Source organism: Macrobrachium rosenbergii, chromosome 47, assembly GCF_040412425.1.
Source record: "Macrobrachium rosenbergii isolate ZJJX-2024 chromosome 47, ASM4041242v1, whole genome shotgun sequence".
In the NCBI taxonomy this organism is placed as follows: Eukaryota; Metazoa; Arthropoda; class Malacostraca; order Decapoda; family Palaemonidae; genus Macrobrachium; species Macrobrachium rosenbergii.
In genome coordinates, this window is record NC_089787.1 from 13,664,493 (window position 1) to 13,684,370 (window position 19,878).

At 38.3% G+C, this 19,878-nt stretch overlaps 1 long non-coding RNA gene across 2 annotated transcripts in view; it reads right to left on the reverse strand.

Moving 5' to 3' along the window:
- Nucleotides 1-381: 381 nt before the first annotated feature.
- The window catches only part of LOC136830551 (uncharacterized), a 473,631-nt gene continuing 454,134 nt past the window's right edge, over nt 382-19,878 (reverse strand). The window contains exons 3-5 of one of the 2 annotated variants that reach the window (XR_010850657.1): nt 11,846-11,949; nt 8,616-8,720; nt 382-7,563 (exon numbers count right to left, since the gene is read on the reverse strand). This is a non-coding gene — a long non-coding RNA (uncharacterized lncRNA). The remainder of the gene's footprint in view (nt 7,564-8,615; nt 8,721-11,845; nt 11,950-19,878) is intronic. The other variant, XR_010850656.1, reaches the window with a different exon arrangement.

The window sequence follows — 19,878 nt, forward strand, 5'->3', positions numbered from 1 at the left end:
ATAAATCTTAATATCCCATAGTCACTCCTCTACAAAATCTCCATTTTCTTTGATATAAAATTTCTTTCAATTTCTTTGTTATTACGAGTTGACAAAACTATAAATTACATTGATAAACTCATAATACACAGTCTCAGGGCTTGTTACTCAGTTATAATATTGTAAAGCTCACCTCATGGTACCTACAAAGACTATAATTCAAAACCTTGTGTCTAACTTGTCCTATTGATTTAAAGTTCATTTACCTCTAGTTACTGTACCTACAGCACCCATGAAAACTGTCTATTTAAAATATCTTTGCAAATACTTTGAAATTGAAATATGGATACTGTGCTGTAAAACTACCTTCATAATCTGTACCTCATACAGCACTACTGGCTCATTTTTTGTCCACAAATTCTAGTGAAACTAAATAAAATATCTGCATATTAAAATCCATAACTAACAGTACTACTGCAAAGCTTTATGGTAAGCCTTCCTTGCTAATTTGTAAAATACTGAACCATAAGTCTTGCTCTAGAGTTAAATATGGAAGTTCATTCTTATATCAAAAGAAATTTCTGATGACAGAGCACAGCTAACATAAGACTTAAGACTTATGAAAAGTTCTCTTTAACAATGACCAAATTACAGCCAGGAAACCTTTTATAATGTACAATACAATATATGAATTACCTGACATGTACCATAGTGCAGCATTGGTCAAATTCTTTTACAGAAAAAGCTTTTAAACTCTTTGTCATTTCAGAAAACAAAACCCTTAGAAATTTAAGTGCTCACGACATAAAATACTGCACTAGTAAACAACAAAGATTAAAATTGCAAGAATTACAGGAAAGGAGTTTTGCAAACTAAATTCATAAGCTAAAAATGTAACGTTCATATCGACAAACTTTAAACTGGCATTATAAGTTGAGGCAAAATCCACATTACGTTTTACTATGAGAAACAGACCACCGTTAAGTTTAATAAAAGCAAAACTAATAATAAGGCCACAGACATTAACAGATCCTACCAGAAAGTCCTGCTCTGTAAAAAATAGAAACTGAAATGAACCTTTTTAAAACTATTGAGGAGAAACATCACTTTAAACATTAAAAATTCCTTATACGAACGGAGAAAACTAAGGAGCAAGTTAATAGGCGTAAAAATTTTCAAATCTAAGTAGTACCTGATGGGTGAACACTCCCTTGATTTGGGGAAGCCCACTCTCTCTTTTATTTTTTTCTATTTCTTTTATAACAACTTATCTCTTATTTCTGTATTTCCTGTAACCTTCTGTTACTTCTTTAAAATGATACAACATTCTTTGGAAGTTTGAATTGCAAGTCAATGGCCCCTGCGGGCTTGTTCCATATGAATAGAGGTTTATCTTCTGAATAATAATAATAATAATAATAATAATAATAATAATAATAATAATAATAATAATAATAGATTTGATCATTAGTACAGAAAGACAAGAACAAGGGAAATATAGCAAGTAACTACAGGCCTATCACCTGCCTACCAATAATGTGCAAGTTACTAACAGGTATCATCAGTGAAAGGCTATACAACTACCTAGAGGACACAAACACCATCCCCCACCAACAGAAAGGCTGCAGAAGGAGTGTAGGGTCACAAAAGACCAGCTCTAATAGACAAAATGGTAATGAAGAATAGTAAAAGAAGGAGAACCAACCTAAGCATGGCATGGATTGACTACAAGAAAGCCTTTGACATGATACCACACACATGGCTAATAGAATGCCTGAAAATATGTGGGGCAGAGGAAAACACCATCAGCTTCCTTAAAAATACAATGCAAAACTGGAATACAGTACTTACAAGCTCTGGGATAAGATTAGCAGAGGTTAACATTAGGAGAGGGATCTTTCAAGGTGACTCACTGTCCCCACTACTCTTCGTAGTAGCCATGATTCCCATGACAAAAGTACTGCAGAAGATGGATGATTGGTACCAACTCAAGAAAGGAGGCAACAGAATTAACCATCTAATGTTCATGCACGACATCAAGCTGTATGGTAAGAGCATCAGGAAATAGATACCCTAATCCAGACAGTAAGGATTGTATCTGGGGACATCAGGATGGAGTTTGGAATAGAAAAATGCGCCTTGGTCAAACATACAAAAAGGCAAAGTAACAAGGATGGAAGGGATAAAGCTACCATACGGGAATAGCATCAAACACATAGATGAGAAAGGATACAAATACCTGGGAATAATGGAAGGAGAGGACATAAAACACCAAGAGATAAAGGACACAATCAGGAAAGAATATATGCAGAGACTTAAGGCGATACTCAAGTCAAAACTCAACGCCGGAAACATGACGAAAGCCATAAACACATGGGCAGTACCAGTAATCAGATACAGTGCAGGAGTAGTGGAGTGGATGAAGGCTGAACTCCTGCAGCATAGACCAGAAAACTAGAAAACACATGACAATACACAAAGCACTACACCCAAGAGCAAATACAGACAGACTATACATAACACAAAAGGAAAGGGGGAGAGGGCTACTAAGCATAGAGGACTGCGTTAACATCGAGAGCAGAGCACTGGGACAATATCTGAAAACCAGTGAAGACGAGTGGCTAAGGAGTGCATGGGAAGAAGGACTGATAAAAGTGGACGAAGACCCAGAAATATACAGACAGGAGAATGAAAAACAGAACTGAGGAATGGGACAACAAACCAATGCACAGACAACACATGAGACAGACTAAAGAACTGGCCAGCAATGAAACATGGCAATGGCTACAGAGGGGAGAACTCAAGAAGGCAACAGAAGGAATGCTAACAGCAGCACAAGATCAGGCCCTAAGAACCAGATATGTTCAAAGAACAATAGATGGAAATAGCATCTCACCCATATGAAAGATAAGACCATAAACCACATAGCAAGTGAATGTCCGGCGCTTGCACAGAACCAGTACAAAAAGAGGCATGATTCAGTAGTAAAAGCCCTCCACTGGAGCCTGTGCAAGAAACACCAGCTAGCTTGCAGTAACAAGTGGTACGAACACCAGCTAGCTTGCAGTAATAAGTGGTACGAACACCAACCTGAGGGAGTGATAGAAAATGATCAGGCAAAGATCCTCTGGGATTATGGTATCAGAACAGATAGGGTGATATGTGCCAATAGACCAGACATGACGTTGATTGACAAAATCAAGAAGAAAGTATCACTCACTCATGTGGCAATACCATGGGACACCAGAGTCGATGAGAAAGAAAGAGAAAATTGATATGTATCAAGATCTGAAAATTGAAATAAGAAGGATATGGAATATGCTAGTGGAAATTGTACCCATAATCATAGGAACACTAGGCACGATCCCAAGATCCCTGAAAAGGAATCTGGGAAAACTAAATTCCGAAGTAGCTCCAGGACTCATGCAAAAAAGTGTGCTACTAGAAACAGCGCACATAGTGAGAAAGTGATGGACTCCTAAAGAGACAAGATGCACCCCGGAACCCCACACTATAAAAACCACCCAGTCGAATAGGATGACTGTGATAGACCAAAAAAAAAAAATATAATAATAATATAGTATTAATAGTCGGGGGTCAGCAGGGGGTAGGCTTCTTCCTGAATTTTGATTGGCCGGCGTTGGGTGCTGGTCTCCCTTTGGCTGGTGAAAGTTTTCTTCAAGCCAACTACTACAAAGCGAGAATGCACCTGCAGATATCAAGATGATGAGGATATCATGAGGAAAATCATTGCAGGAAACGTATTCCCCACCGGAGTTGACACCAAGCTGGACCTCGTTATCTACTATCAAAATTGGTGCACGAGAGATTTAATCATGAAAAATAATCCAACCCCGCTGACAAGAGATCCTCTGAAACAAACTAATGTGGTCTACTAGTTTAAAATGCCCTGTCCGTGGATGTCCCGGCTCATACATTGGTATGACCACTATGAAACTGTCGAAGAGGATTTCATGTCACACACAAGAAGGAGCGATAAAAATCCATAGCAAAAACTCACACCAGGATGTCATCTCCCGTGACAGAATTATCAAAAACACCACAATAATTGGGAGAGCCCCAGACTCGCGACGTCTACGACTACTAGAGGCGCTCCTCATCCAGCAAGAGAAGCCCTCTCTGAATACGACTCAGGAAGTGCCCTTCCTTCCCACAAATATAAGAAGGACAATAATACCAAGACCTGCGACAGACACCAGAACAAGCGACACCCCTGGCCTAGAAACACCAGATAAAGACGAACAATTCTGCCACCAATGGCAAAAGACGTGGGAGAACACCAGGCCGTGACGTTACGCACCATCACGCACAGTCCAGTGATGCCACACCCCTATCCCGTCAGTCAGCGAGACTACAGCAGTGTGACCTTCATGCCTGAAGAAAACTTTCACCCGCCAAAGGGAGACCAGCACCCCACCCTGGTCAATCAAAATTCAGCAAGAGGCCTACCCCTGCTGACTCCCGACTATATACTGAGTAAACCCTTCCAGCAATACACAGTCTCAGCTGAGCGTTCTCGCCAATGACATGTCCTCCAAGCCAGAGAGAGCATTCCAGAGAAGGTCCTTTTGGGCGCCAGTAGAAGACTCCGATGATGGAGCTGCCACCTTCATCCTTAAAAGTCCTCTCATTGCAAGAGAACCAGTGTTGTCAAGCCTCCTGTTGCCGAGTCCGAGACTGACACCAAAGAACTGACAACAGTGACAGAGACATCCTCTGTCCCGGGATCGCCAGTAGAAGACCCTGTGCCATCGTGCCCTCCTGCTTCCGAGTTGGAGACCAATGAACAAGAGTGGAAGACATTGCACAAACAGAAGAAAGCCAAGAGGAGGATGCACAATCGTAAGGAAAAAGCCCCCATCCCAAGCCCTTCTCATGCAGCCAGTCTCTTGCTACCCTTCCCGAAATACCGAGTGACCACTCAAGGAGAAATGACTGCTTATGCAGTAGTAGCAGAGCTGGAGAAAAAGCACCCACAGCTGAACATCTCAGTGAAACCTAACGTGGCCGCTGACATGATCATCACACTAAAAACAAAAGAAACAGCCGATTTTCTATGAGCCAACACTGATTTCCAGCTGCTGGATCCATCCGAGAGAGTTAGGAAGGTGGTCGTATGCAAGTACCCGACTGCCCTGCCTTTGGATCCCATTCTACAGCTGCAGAATGTTCTAGAGCCCAGAGGTGCATCGGGAAATCGGGGAATCCCACAAGAAAAGTTGTCGCCACCTTCAAAGGAGATATTCCAATAAAGTTTCCCTTGGAGCATGGGGATCCTTCCCCACAGAGACCTTTACAACCGAGCCACTACAATGCTTCAAGTGCCAGAGATTTGGACACCATAGCAGCCACTGTACAGCAAAGGAAAGGTGTGGAATATGCAGCAACCCACACCCCACGAAGCAGTGCCTCGATGCCTACAAGAGGGGAGAAGCAGTAGCAAGCAAGTGCCCTAACTGTTCCCTGCAACACCATGCATGGAACAAGCACTGTAGTGCCAGGCTTGAAAGAGTTGCAAGAATGAAGGGCACTCCTCCACCTTCGAAACTGTCAGAGCCAACTCCTACAGTGAAGCAGCGAGAGGAAACTCAGCAATCACCTTCAGAATCATCACAGCAGATCCCACCTAGACCACTAAAGCGGCGTCGAACTCCAAGAAGAAAAGTCAACTACACTCCGAAGCCATGTCAAACAGTGCCTGCACCTTCCCTTCCCTCTGATCCAAACCCCTTTCCACCTTCCAAACCTGAAACTCTCCCTTCCCTCACCTTTTCCTCACACCCATCTCCCTCCTCCTCTGATGTTCCAGCCAGTGCCAGCCGAGAGAGTGCCATAACAGGCAATGACAGTTGCATAACTGTCACAATTGAAGGAATCCTCATTCTCTTTGAGAAACTGACAGGAAAGCCTGTCGACAGAGGAACACTGCTGGAATGTATACAACCTCACCTCATCCAAAACCCTCGGCCCAAAGCAGCTGCTGTTCGCTTTGAATAACAGCTGCTCTTTTGAATCTCACATCAAAAATTTTCGTTTTTCCTGAGTAAGTGAAATATTGGAGTATCCTCCTCAGATTTTCATACTTTCTCTCAATCTGCAATTTTTCCATTTTCCTTCCTGGTCTTCTACAACTCAACCAGGACTTTTCTGCTGTCGAACTTTTCTCCTACTGATGGGTACTGCAAGGTTTAAAAGAGTTTGTAACCCTGCCTGTCCTTTTCTTCCTTCCTTTTATAACCACCATCTTTAATCTCTTTACAGAACACATCTATTGTTAAGGGCTGCTCTGAGAGCAAGAGCCCGTGCTGGCATTGTGCTGGCTTAATCTTTAACAACAAACAACCATCAATAATAATAATAATAATAATAACAATAATAATAATGATAATAATATTAATATGGTGATAAAATAACGACTGATGACTAATGTAGCTTATCCAGCCAAGCTCTAACTTATGGTGATAAAATCTTACAAGAGTAACTGATTGATTTACAAGTATACAATATCTCGAGCACCATCTATATTGCACGAACATCATAGTACAGTATTACTTTTAGACACTTTCTAGTTAGTTTTATCAAATTACCTAATAGTACCAACATAAAATTATGGAAAAATGAATGTCTCTTTCCAGTTTCTGATCTGTTTCTATTCCCTCCAAAGAGTGTGCACTTTCATTCAAAGTCTCCAGTTCATTACTCTTCTTCAGCCAAAGCACGAACCCTAAACATTCAGTTGCTACCTTGAAAAGTGGTGTTCGAAGAGTGTGCACTTTCATTCAGGGTCATTTATCTAGGGTCATTCACCTAATCTGAATATAAACTGATGACTTTTACAAGATAAGATCACACAGAAGGAAAAGGATGCTCTGCACAAAGTATCATTTTAAGGGTTCTGTCTGAAAATGACATTACCAAAACAAGTATTGTACAAAACTCAGAAACTTTTAAACTTTTAGAGAAACAGACTAACAAACCCTTCATAGTCCAGGGGACTAAGCCTTGGACGCAAGAGTGCTCAAAAATTGCCAGAAAAGGTGAGGTTTCAAGACTCTGATATTGACAAAAGAAGAATAAATTAATAATGAATAAATGAATGAACCTATCAGTCAACATGCAGCACAGCTAAAGGTCAGGCAATATAGCCATTCAGTCATCAAATAGTATCAAGAAATTTTTTTCCATATCCCCAGGCACCTTGCAAGTCATCATCATTATGTAGGTACACAGATACCTTTGAAAAATCATAAAAAACTAACAAATATTCAGGCCTCCAAACATGTCACCCATACACATAACCATATCCCACAGTTTGATGTAAAGATATTAAAGTCATTATAAAATGCTGAAAAGCAGCAACAAGAAATTATAGTTCGTTAAAATATTCTCATTTGAGAAAAAAAACTTTTCCATCGGACCAAACTTGATTGTCTGCTTGTTAGATGAAGCTGGCCTTATGCCAGAATGGGCTCTTCTTCGTTAAACAGAGCCAAAATTATGTGAAGTTCTCTGTCCAAACAATTCTTCATTGTTATGAGGAAATCTTTAACTTTGTAAAATAACCTGAAAAGAAAAGAACCAAGGTTTTAGTGAAGCCAGTAAGAACACAGAATGATAATTCTGACACGGAAAGACTCTGATGCATTTACTATCCATTTCCTCTAATTCTATACAAAAGCTGCTCCAATTCAAAAATGCTCAAGCTATATATTTTAGAAATATGTTTTCAATAAGATTGAATCACTTTTAATATGTATCTGTACATTAACTGTATATAACTCTTAAGTCTTTTCAAAGTAATCTTCAAAATGTCTCCCACATAGCCATCTGATATCTTTAACAGTACTTGGCTTCAAATTTCACCTCTTGTTGAAGAAGGAATTCTTCAGGAGATCCCTATGAGGGGCCGTCCTAATATCTGATGTGAGCTTATTCGTCGCCACAAGTCTTACATAACCTACATTACAAAATTGTGGATCAGCCTCTCTGGGTGTTTGATGGATGCTAATTCTTTTAAAAGTTTAAGAGACACTTTAATGTTGCTTTGAAATGGACTGCACCATTATCTTCATATTTTTTGTTCACTTTATGACATTTTTATGTGCGTAGGTTATCTCATGTTCGTCTCCTAATCTTAATCTCTTGAGGTTTTATCTGCATTACTCTTTAGTGGGTTTATCATTCACTGATGTCTGTTTAGTCCTTGTAAGTTTGGTTGGAAAGTTAAATGCCATTTTGTTAGGTACTGTCACATATTAAAGATAACAACAAAACCTACATTAGAGCTGTCAGGGCAAAGAGGAAATGAAATGAAGGACATATACACTGGTGCCTCTGTAACTAAAGCCTACTTAATAAATCAAATTAATATATATGAATTAAAAATGAAATCATGGACAGAAAAATCTGTGCTTGAAAGCTAGAGAAAAACAGTCCACTAACAAGAAACACTAGACTGAACATGCTTGAGAAATGATAAGCAGCACTATACAACACAAACAAAATGATTATGAAAAGAAATGAGGATAGGTTTTGGAAACACTTAACAGAAGAAAGAGAAGAGACAGCCATTGCTTGTGTTTATAGCAAAACTAAGTCAAGAGTACAATACTCACCATAAGATATCGTCTTTCAGAGGATTGTAGGCTGCTTGAGAAATGTCTGCTAGTGCATCTAAGGGGGTATATAAACTTGGCTGCTCCTGGGAGTGACCTACAGACCTGCAAATGGAAATGAATATATGATCTGGCATACCCCAAACAACAGAAATATTAAAGTAATAAAAAAATCACTACACAAGCTAAGAAATTTTACAGCGCGTCCGCCAGCTTAAGGTGATTATGAAAACAAATAAAAATAAAATAGTTATATGAAACAAAAACAAATTATCACAAGAGGTTTCTATAAACACAAAAATGGACGTAGCTCTACTTATAGCATGGCCTAGCGAACTGCACACTCCTCATTTTCAGAATGTCACCAGCGCATCAGAATCATCACCTCCCACCGTGGATTACTCAAAAGTGACTGCTTCCTTTTTCAAAAAGATACCCTGTTTGCCATCTTCTTTGAATTTCATTTCAGATGGGAGCTTCAAACATTTCTCTCAGCTTTATCTTGTTGAGGTGTCACGTTATCAGTGTTGTTGTAGATTCAGATGCTTGTCATTTCCAGCTGCTTCAGTTGCATTGAGGCCCTTCTTCTCAGATGTTTCTTCACATACAGATTTATTTAATCTTAAATTTTATTTCAACTGTATTTTATATACATATTCCTCTTTCCTGGTCACTGTTTTTCTCTCCTTTATTTTGCAGTTCTAGTCTGTGGTAACATTCTCAGCTAGAACAATAATGGCCTTTTTATCTTCTTCCAAACAAATGTATCTTCATTGGAGTTTTATCTTAGAAACATCTCGTTCGTTATATTTTCTCTATATTAGCACAAGTTGAAACCATAAGACGTCTTAGCAGTATCTACTAATATATATACAGCAACACTGTATTAATCCCCTACACGACTGACCAGAAATAGACTGAATGCAAAGTACTTTGTGTGGCGAACTGAAGACGACACTACAAGCCCTTGGCTGTGAACCTTTGATTCAAATTACAATGCTTTCAGTTTTTAAGTTTCTTACTTTACTCTTTTGTCTTGTCCCATCAGGTTCTCAAATTTTTAAACTTTACTTTTCATCCATGTTTGTCTCCTTTTCAAGGGTTCAGGCCAGCCTTATTTAAACTGTCTTTTACTCTAATGATAAGAACACCAACAGAGACAGTTCAGTACAGTACACAGGGATCATGTCAAGATTAGTGAACCCAACATCTCCATGTCAAGAACAGCAAACCCAGTGCCTTAAAGAATGGCCAACCCTTTCCAGTCTGAACTCCAATTCCACATGACTGTCTTGGCAAACAGTGATTCATCTACACTGTTTCGCCGTGTTTAGTACTAGCCCCTGGGGAGTCAAATAATTTTGCCTTAATAAGCCCCAATCAAATGTCTGGTACCAAAGTGTTCATGTCTAGAACAGAAACATTATTCATGTAAAGAATAACAAACCCAATAAACTTCTTGTAAAGAATAGTGAACCCTGCTGTGAGTGGGTTCGCTAATCTTGACATGATCCATACACAGTATAAAATGGATTTAGTACACTCAGAACACGTACGTGATTTGGGCTAAGAACTTACACTGCTAAGCATTCAACTGAGCTAGGCGGCTCATGTCTGGATTATTTCACAAGGCGTAATCCAGAAGGAGTAGCATGTACTATGATACCGTTAAATTCACTCAATTATTCCTCCTGCTTTAAATGATGACTTGATCTCAATGTAACAGGAACAGAAAATAGCTGGAGATCATGTTATTCACAACCTGCTGTTTTACTGCTGACATGCCCTGATAAATACTGTATGTGTTTTTTCAAGTCCAAATACCTCTAGTTACTCAAACCTATTCAGTCCTCCTAAAGTTTTACATGGCTAGCTCAGAAGGCATGTCAATCAGGTACTTGTATTTCCATTGGATCATAGCAAATTCTTTTTTTCATTTGCTCCCATCATAAATAGAGATTTGCCGAGAAATAAGTCAAAGGCCAGCACCAGGATTGGTAAATACACAGGTCTTCTTCCATCAAGAGTCTAACAACTCACAGTTCTTTCCTTCACTCATTTCTGAATGTGACTCATCTCTCTAATCATTCTTTGTCATTCTACAGGAGTGTTTGGAGCTGTTCCATCAAAGTAACAATTTCTAATTAATTTTAGGCTCATGAGCACCATAACCACACAACATTCCCTCTTCTAGGAACACAAAACTTTGAGATGAGCTACCTAGGGTAGGTGACAGATGGTCAAACCTCCACTTGAGTATCTTTTAGACAAGTAACCACCAAATAAATCATTCATTGTTACCTTTAAATAACAGCCAATCCCCAGTTTCTTGTAGATGCTCACTTTTTGCAAGATTGGCCACACCGTCTTATATATGAACTACATAAAGCTCCAGTAACAACATAGCAAAAGATGCTTCAGTTAATACCTCCAGCAACATATATCTTTGAAAAACCAACATTAGCATAATGTTCCTCTACTTGGTCTTATTCCTAGAGGTCTGAAACAAAACAGAAAATAAAATACTGATGTGCAGAGCTCCAAGAATTGTTCCATGAATACCAGTGCTCCTAATATTGGAGTGAGACTTATAGCTGAAATAAACATGTGGTCATGTTAAAAAAACTAGTCATGGGCAACTAACTCTTGACTTTCTCGATAACCAAAAGCTTGTACCCATTATAAGAGCAGAGTAATGAGTTTCTTCTCTGGAAAGCAGGTATCACTCATAGTATTAGGTAGCAAACCTTGTCTTTTACCCAATTCTCAGCCATTACTAATTAATCCAAGAAAATCCAATAAACTTGAACATAAAATTTTGAACACAAAATAAAGATATTATCTAAATGAAAGACTGGAAATATTCCACTGATAAAACAACTGTAAATTTTAAATTCCTAAAACTACATCTGAATTCTGAACTTTCTCAGTAATTAGAAAATGCTACTCTCAGTAAGAACAAAACAATGAATTTCTTAAATAGAAGCCAATGTTACTCATGTAGGTTAAAGTGGTGACCTCGTATCTCAAATATACACATTAGCATTCATACCTCAGGCAATAGAACATAATAAAAAAAGAAGTTTTAGAATCAGAAAATAATTTTGATCAATAGCACACTGAGAAATTACAAATAAACTGCTCACATTACAAAATTGCACTACAGAACTCCCAGTATACTGTTTAAGATGGTTCGACATACAACAAAAGGAACTAAAAAATACACTTACTTTGTGTAGGGGCTTTTCCTTGGAATGAGACCAGGACCCAATGGACCTCTTTGTTGCCTCCACTCTTGATTATTGCAGTCTGTGTAATTGTTGAACAGACTGACCTGAAATATAAATAAAGATTTATGAATGCACAATGCAGTTACATATATTTCCAGAGACACATTTTACCAAGAATATAAGGTACTTTATCATAAACAAGTAAAAACTATTTTCTCAAAGCAGTCTCCCTGATGTAGGTCTGATGGAAATCTATAGCAATAGAACTAACAACCTGCTTAGGTTATTTTCTGATTTCATAGTTGCACACCATTGCTTTCTAAAAATCGTTAGTGAAGGTCTCATGTAAACCTCAACTTTCTATGTTGTTACCTTATCTTCTACAGAGGACCGAAATGAAACTTGTTTGCTGTAATACCATTTTTTTTATAAATCAATAAGCAAAACTCAGGGGAGTACTGGACAGAGGTTGTCCAACCTTCATATGAAAACATGAACTTCCATAAACGAAGCAATATCATCTGACCAGTCCAGTGTATCCACATTGTCCACAGAGTCCTGCAAGAACCTCTTCTTTAAACATAGAGCTCATGAGACCGTTGACACTGTCTCCACATCTGCATTCAACTCAGGTTCTGCTATTTTATTTCTTGTCCCTCAAAGAGTGTTTGACCAGAAACTCATCATTTAGTTAGAATGAGCATCATTTCCCTCCTTTCAACTTGCCCTCTTACTCAGCACTGTGATGTGGGATGAAAAATGCTTCCTGCATTTAACAGTCAGGGTCTTTCAGAAGTGTGACAACCTATGGGACTTTATTGTGACCTAAATGCAGGTAGTCTTGCCCCACTTAGAAGCCCATACCATGCCTTGTGTCATCTTTCCACTCGGAAGTTTTTTGGAATGCCAACTCTTCTCACTAGAACCTTGTAGCCAAGAATGCCCATCGTCAACTCAGTAAATTTCCATGCCAGTTGTTCTGCCAAACTTACCGGAATTAACAGGCAGCTTGGGTTTTACTATGTGTTGCATTCTGTACACCTAGAGACCATCAACTAGGACTAAACTAGTCGGCCTAAAATGGGTCTCCTGATTATCTCCTTGGCTCTTATTGTGACTAGAACAGGCATCCTCGTGAGTTCATCATCTATTGGATGTACTTAATTACCTGCTTGCCATGTGCTTGTAACTCTTGCCTCATTCTTTTATGCTCCCATAGAAACATGTTGTCGCCATCTTTTTTCCACAATCACAGATTTTTAGGATGGGTTTTAAGATTTTTGTAACCCAATCAAATCACAGTGAAATATTCCACTGCGCATTTAGCATACGAAGAAAAAATTCTAAACACTACACTGTATCTGTAGCCAACTGGGCTGAAAGTTCATTATCACTCTCTGGCAACCTAATGTAATGGATTCAGGTTTACTGGTGAATTATTTGTTGCCAGGATATGATAATCAAACTTTTTAGACTTCCTGGCTGTAAGTACAGTCAACTATTCTCTAAGCTTGGGAGACCAAAGAAATAAACTTGTCTCAAATAACCTCAATACCGATAAGACAACTGTCCATATACTCATGACTGAACATTGATTTAATTATGGTAATGATTATCTTTGTAGGAACACAACACCTCTCCTATTCTTTGCTCTCAAAATACAATTATATGAGACTGAGAATTACCAAATCACTGTCTATTTACTCTGACATTATAGGACAGACTGTACAATGTATGCTGACTTTATTCAGAGTCGACATTACCATACCCTCAGTACAGTAATGAAGATATGAAAGACATGACTGCTAGTAAAACATTGAAATATAGTATGAAAGTGAACAGGATTAATCAGTTACATTTTGTGTTTTCCTAACAGAAAGAAATTTGACATTTTAATACAAATAAACTAAATATGTGGTCTATAGAATAACTCACATTGCTGGACTGGCACAACCCTCTTGTCAATGGCATCTGAGTTATACTAAATTCATCCTAAATTCCGTGCCAAGACCTCCCATTATCAAACCAAAAAATTTCCACGGCTACTAATTTGTCAAGTTTACTAGGATCCCAGGCAGCCTGAGATTTTGCTATCAGTGTGTATTCTGGAGTCCACCAACTGGAACTAAGCTGGTCAAGAATTCATCAGCTTGAAATGGGTCTGCTGTTGACTATCTCTTTGACCCCTATTATGACTAGAACTGGTATCCATGTTACATTCATCATCTGCATTAACCTGATTATAATTCTTGCCTCTTTTTTTTTTGTGTGTTCCAGATTTTGTCAGATGGCTTTAAAGACTTTTGTGATCCAATCCCCTCCAAAATTAAATGTTCTAGCAAAACATCTAGTGTAAAGACAAAAATTGCAGGGCATGACACCTAAACACTATACTATATTTGCAGCCAACTGGTCTAGAAGTTTTATTTTCATGCCCTGGCAACCAACTAACCTTCAAAATTCAGGTGCACTATTGACCGGGAATGAAACTTTGGTCTCCACAGTTATAATTATAGTTAACTACTGCCTACATCTGGGAGATCCACTCACCAAAATAAACTTTTCTGAAATAACCTCAAACAGACAAAACAATTGTCTACATAGGCATAACCAAACACATTTAAATATGGCAGTGATTATCTTGATAGGAACACAATACCTTCCCCACTCTTTATTCTCCAATTCAAAATGTATGAGACTGATGACTACCAAATCACATATCCTGACACTATAACAATGCATAAATTAGAACATATGCTGACTTTATTCAGTCGATGAAGTGAAGATAGGAGAACTGAAAAATATTCAGTTAACATTCATGACCCTGTCAGAACTTAAACTTTAGTATGCTGTTTGTGATGATGTTGTTTGTTCCATTTTGGGATGGGATGATGTATTTGATTGGCTTTCATTTCTTTGGTCAAATGTATGACCTAAATATGGATAACACAGTCAACTTCAACACCACAGAATTAACAGAATATGAGATGTACAGTCTATTGCATGGATGCAACATAAGTAGACAGTATTGGAACAGAAGCATTTAATTTAGTCCTGAGAGATTCCTCACATCAATGAATACTTTTTGCTGATCACACCTTTCCAGGGTGGCTGAATTGTGGTTTACTCTAACAAGAAATTCTTAGACTGATGGATGTACAGTACAAGTCCTTACATAAACATCAAGAAGGAAGCTCAGTTTCATATATCTAGATAACAAAGAAAATAATCCAATACCACACTTTCAAAGACTGATGGTTAAAGTGTATCATAAGAAAGGTTGTAAAACAGTTAGTCAGTAAAAGCAGCAGAAATGGAAACAGCAAGACAAAAACCTGTAGGAAGGCCCAGTAAATTGGTTTAAATATGACAAGGTTGACTAGATAGGAATTCAGACAAACTGCACAAGACACAAGTCAAGAGGAGAACTAATTTCATTCCTAACCCTATTGAAGATGGAACCTGATGCAAATACGTTTGTGAAGGAGCTCCCTGCACTCTTCCAACATGACCTGCATTCATATATTTCCAGGCGGTGATAAGACGATCATCATTACTATCTCCTAATTGTGAAGACACACAAAATAGCTTTCAGCTGTCATGTCACCAATAACTAGAACATAAAGTAACCCTAAAATAAGTAACTGATGCGCCCATGTTTGACAAGCAAACCTTCAGCAGACTAAAATGTCCATCCATTCCAAATAAAAACAAAACCATAAATAAAGCAACATCAAGTACAGTACAGAACAAAACAAAAGATAAAATAAGAGAAATGTCACAATAATTCCAAAAAAGGAGCCTGGCACTTTACATTATTACAAAGTCTAACTTTGAAGAATCAAGCTCAGTGGCACTGGAAGAAGTAGAAAACAATATCTACACAATAGAGAAGAATAACTAATTGGTACATGGGCAATCAAGGTAAAATGTATTTTATATACAATATAAATGAATCAGAATGCATTAGTTTGTTTCATATACATTCCTAATATTCATTTCATTCTTGAGGAAGTTCAGTGCCCGTTACCACATACAGTGATATCATGCCCAAGTTGGATGTGGGATGGTGAACAAACAAATACTGTGCATTACACAACATAGGCAAACATCAGTGATACCCTGTAAGCATTTCTTTGTTAGCAAAAGACAATCATTGTTGGCTAAATTGCACAGAGGAGCCAAATGATTTATTCGAATGTGACTGTATGCATTATCTGGTTGTCACTAAAGCATACTAAAACTGGACTATAGTTTAGTGATTGTCTGATGGAGAGACTGAGCTTATTACTTGGCCCTGGCAAACTAATGTTCAGCTAATTGAGGAACCCATGCATATTTCTGGTAATAGATTAGACCTCATATTCACAGATGCTCCAGCTACTGTGAAGTTCAAGGTCTGTGAGTATATAGGCACTTCTGATCACTGTGCCATTGAGATGAACATATCTGTCAGTCAGTATATTTCTAATTCCACTTTGGAAAAACATTCTGGCTAAAATCTAGAGCCAATTGGGATTGCATTATTGAAGTATGTCATGCACTTAATATTTCAGATTCTATATCAGATCCAGATCCCAAGAAGCAGCTAAATGAAATGCTGAAGGCTATTTAATAAGGTATGTCCCTAGAAAGGTCATTAACTTCAGGACAAATGACCAGCCATGATTTGATGATACCGTACATGTAGACAAGCTCACCATGACAAACAGACCAAATTCAACACATGGAGACAAAATCATTCAAATGAAAATTATACCATTTTTGTTGAGTCTCACTGTGCTGCAATTAGAATTTATCATATCACTGAGAGAAATTCCTTAAAGAGGAAACTTGAAGGAATTACTTAGCCTCATCTGTGGTGGACCAAATTGGCATCATCTATCTTTGGGTTAGGCTCATCTTCATTCCTCCACTACTAATAGCTGATGGAAGATTACTGGCCCTAAGGAAAAAGCAGAACTGCTTCATCAAGTTTTTGAAGCTAAGCAATCAGCTGAGGATGTCCCTCTCCCTGATACTTGTCATCCCAAACCTATTCTTACAAAGTTTGCGTTTCACTCTAGGGATGTTCAGAAAATTCTGGATAATCTTGATAGTTGGGGGAAGATCCTGATGGTTTCTTCCCTTTGTTTTAAAAGCTTAGCAATACAGTGTCTGTTTCAAAGAGGGGCATATCTGCAGACTGCAGCAACTACAGGTCAATTTCTATTCTCCTTGTGCTCTTCAAAGTTGCAGAAATAACATATTTTTAAGCCACTATATAAGTATGTAGAATTTAAAGGATTTTTTGCTGATATTCAATGTGCACATCGGAAGCAGTTATGTAACTGCGGTGCTCTTTTAGATTTGACATGCCATTTGCAAGAGAACCTTGATAAGGGATTTGAGTGTAGAGTAATCCAAATAGATTTTAGTGCTGCCTTCAGTTCAGTAAATCACAAATTTCCGAATGTTGGAGTGGGTGGATGTGTTTTAGGTTTACTTCAAGATTTCCTTGCTGTTGATGGGATCTTTAGTGAACCAAGACCTATTTTGTCTAGAGTTCCACATGACAGTGTTCTTAGTCCATTGTTATTTTTATTGTATACAAGTGATATGATTGTTGGCCTGGAAAACAAGATCATTCAGTATGCTGATGATGCTACACTTGTGGGTGTCGTGAAGTTTCCACTTATGAGAAATGAAGTTGCCCTTAGTCTCATTCAGGACATGGAGCAGGTTAGTGAATGGTGTAGTCAGTGGGGTATGAGGCTGAACTCCTGTAAAACGAAAACTCTGTTGATTATCAGATCTCATAGACTTTCTGCCCCATCCTCCCCTCCAAGTCAATGGGACTCTGCTGAATGAGTCTGAAGTTTTAACTATTCTAGGTGTAGCTTTTACCTCACATCTTACTTTTGAGAAACATCTAATGAAAGTGTCAGCAAATGCCGCACAAAAGTTAGGTATTGTAGGAAAGGCCTCATATATTTATAAAAGTGATAAAATCAGTGCAACTTGTTTTAGGTCATTTGTCCTTCCTTCATTAGAATACTGTTCCATGGTATGGATGTCTGCTTCTGCCAGAGATTTATCTTGTTTAAATAGAGTGCTTTGTGGTGATTTGTTTCTGTTTCCTCATATTACCAGTTATAACTTGGACCATCGGCAGATCGTTTCGTTTGTCAATTTTTCATTGTTGGACTGTGGAACAGTCTCCCTGAGGATGTCGTGCAATTTGGCCTCAAAAGTTCAAGCAAAGATGCAATGTATTACTACCCTAAGGCTATTTACCTTGCATTTTAATTCATCTTTATCTATTCTTTAATTTATTTTCTTTTTTTATTAAGCAACACATCTTCTTTCTGTATTTCCCCTTAAATTGTCTTACTGCTTTCTAATGAACTCCATATTATTTGGAAGCTTGAATTTCAAGTTAATGGCCCCTGTGGGCTTGTTCCATATGAATAGGGTTCGTCATCTGAATAATAATAATACTGTAATGAGAAACAGTGGACCCGGTTTTAAAGCCATGGCTGGCCAGTCCTGTAAGAGTTATGGTTAGCTCAGTGATCTGATGAAACCATATTTTTTTTTTCAGTAGTAATACTACAGCAATCCATGTACTTATTACTCCAATAAACCATCATATCCTTGAAGCAATAATAACTACCCAAAACATCACATCTGACCCATGATGATGCCACTTCAGTAACCCAACCTGAGAATTAGGAGAGTTAAACCATCCTCCTCCCGTTTTGTATTTTGTTGTGTCAATCATACTACTGACATGGAAATACAAATAGTTTCATGGTCACTAATCCAGACATCAAGCTCTGTGGTTAGTATACAAGGATCATGGCTATGCACTTGATGTGTCAATCAACATGAGTAACAGACACTTGGTCTAATACCCCAGAATGACACTGACGAACACAAAAAGCAAAATGCCATTTTGAAACAAACTGCTAGGCAGCAGGAATAGGCAGTTCATGTGTAAATCCTTTATGTTTACTTACATTCAAAACTTGTATAGACTCTCTGAGATAAAGATTTTCACTATCATAGAGAATCTGTTTGTGAAGTTTCCTCAAACCTTTTTATCACTTACTTGGCTGGAGAAAATTTAGTTCAAATCAAAGGAAAATGTAACCCAGTTCTTATGAAAGAGAACTGGAGTCATTTGAAGGTTCAGTGATAGTTAATATTGGGGAGTCTGGGTCATGGTTCTTCCTTAGACTAGGAAAGGTTAGGTAGGACCAGAAGCATAAGATGGGTTAGGTTAGGATTTATAGGCCATTGTGCAATTCAACTCATAGTACATCCTGACATATGTTGGAGAAGGACCGGGTGCCCTAATTCAAGTTCAGAAAAATACATTTTCATTTGTGGCTTGCCAATTCAGTTACATCTTCCTTTAGAACAGGCCTGGCCAAATTACTAGGGTAGGGCTATGCTCATCACACCCTGGACAAATTGCCTGTCCTAAAATGTCCTTAGTTTTCATATCTGCATACGACTGGCATAGTCATATGTCTGGAATATTAACATAAATCATTAGTTGTCTAGTGCCTTCTTACGAACTAAACCTCCCAAAATGAAGTCTCTTCTATTATACTTTACCTTGAACCAGAAATATTCCATTCTTGACCAAACAGGGACCGTCTTTGCTAGCCTTTTGACAGACACAGGAAATACTGGCTGCCTACAGTACACTTTTAATGTCGTCAATACGAACTAGATAGCTTGGGTCTCACTCGTATCAGCAACTATTCCAGTATGAAGTCAATAATGGAGACCATTAACGATCCACCATCTCCCCATGTATTTAGTTTTCACAGAAACACAACAACGAGAACCGAAGCGGACGGCCAATGACAGCTCTACATGGAGCAGACGACGTGGAATGCAGTTGCCAATTCTCCAACATATTTTTCTATTTTACTAAAAGGTGATTTGCGAACGCAGGCACATGCATGTGTATGCAATGAAGAAAGGCTTTGGAAGACTGTTCCACTTCGACGTAGCTTCGTGATTCTGCCTTTAGATAC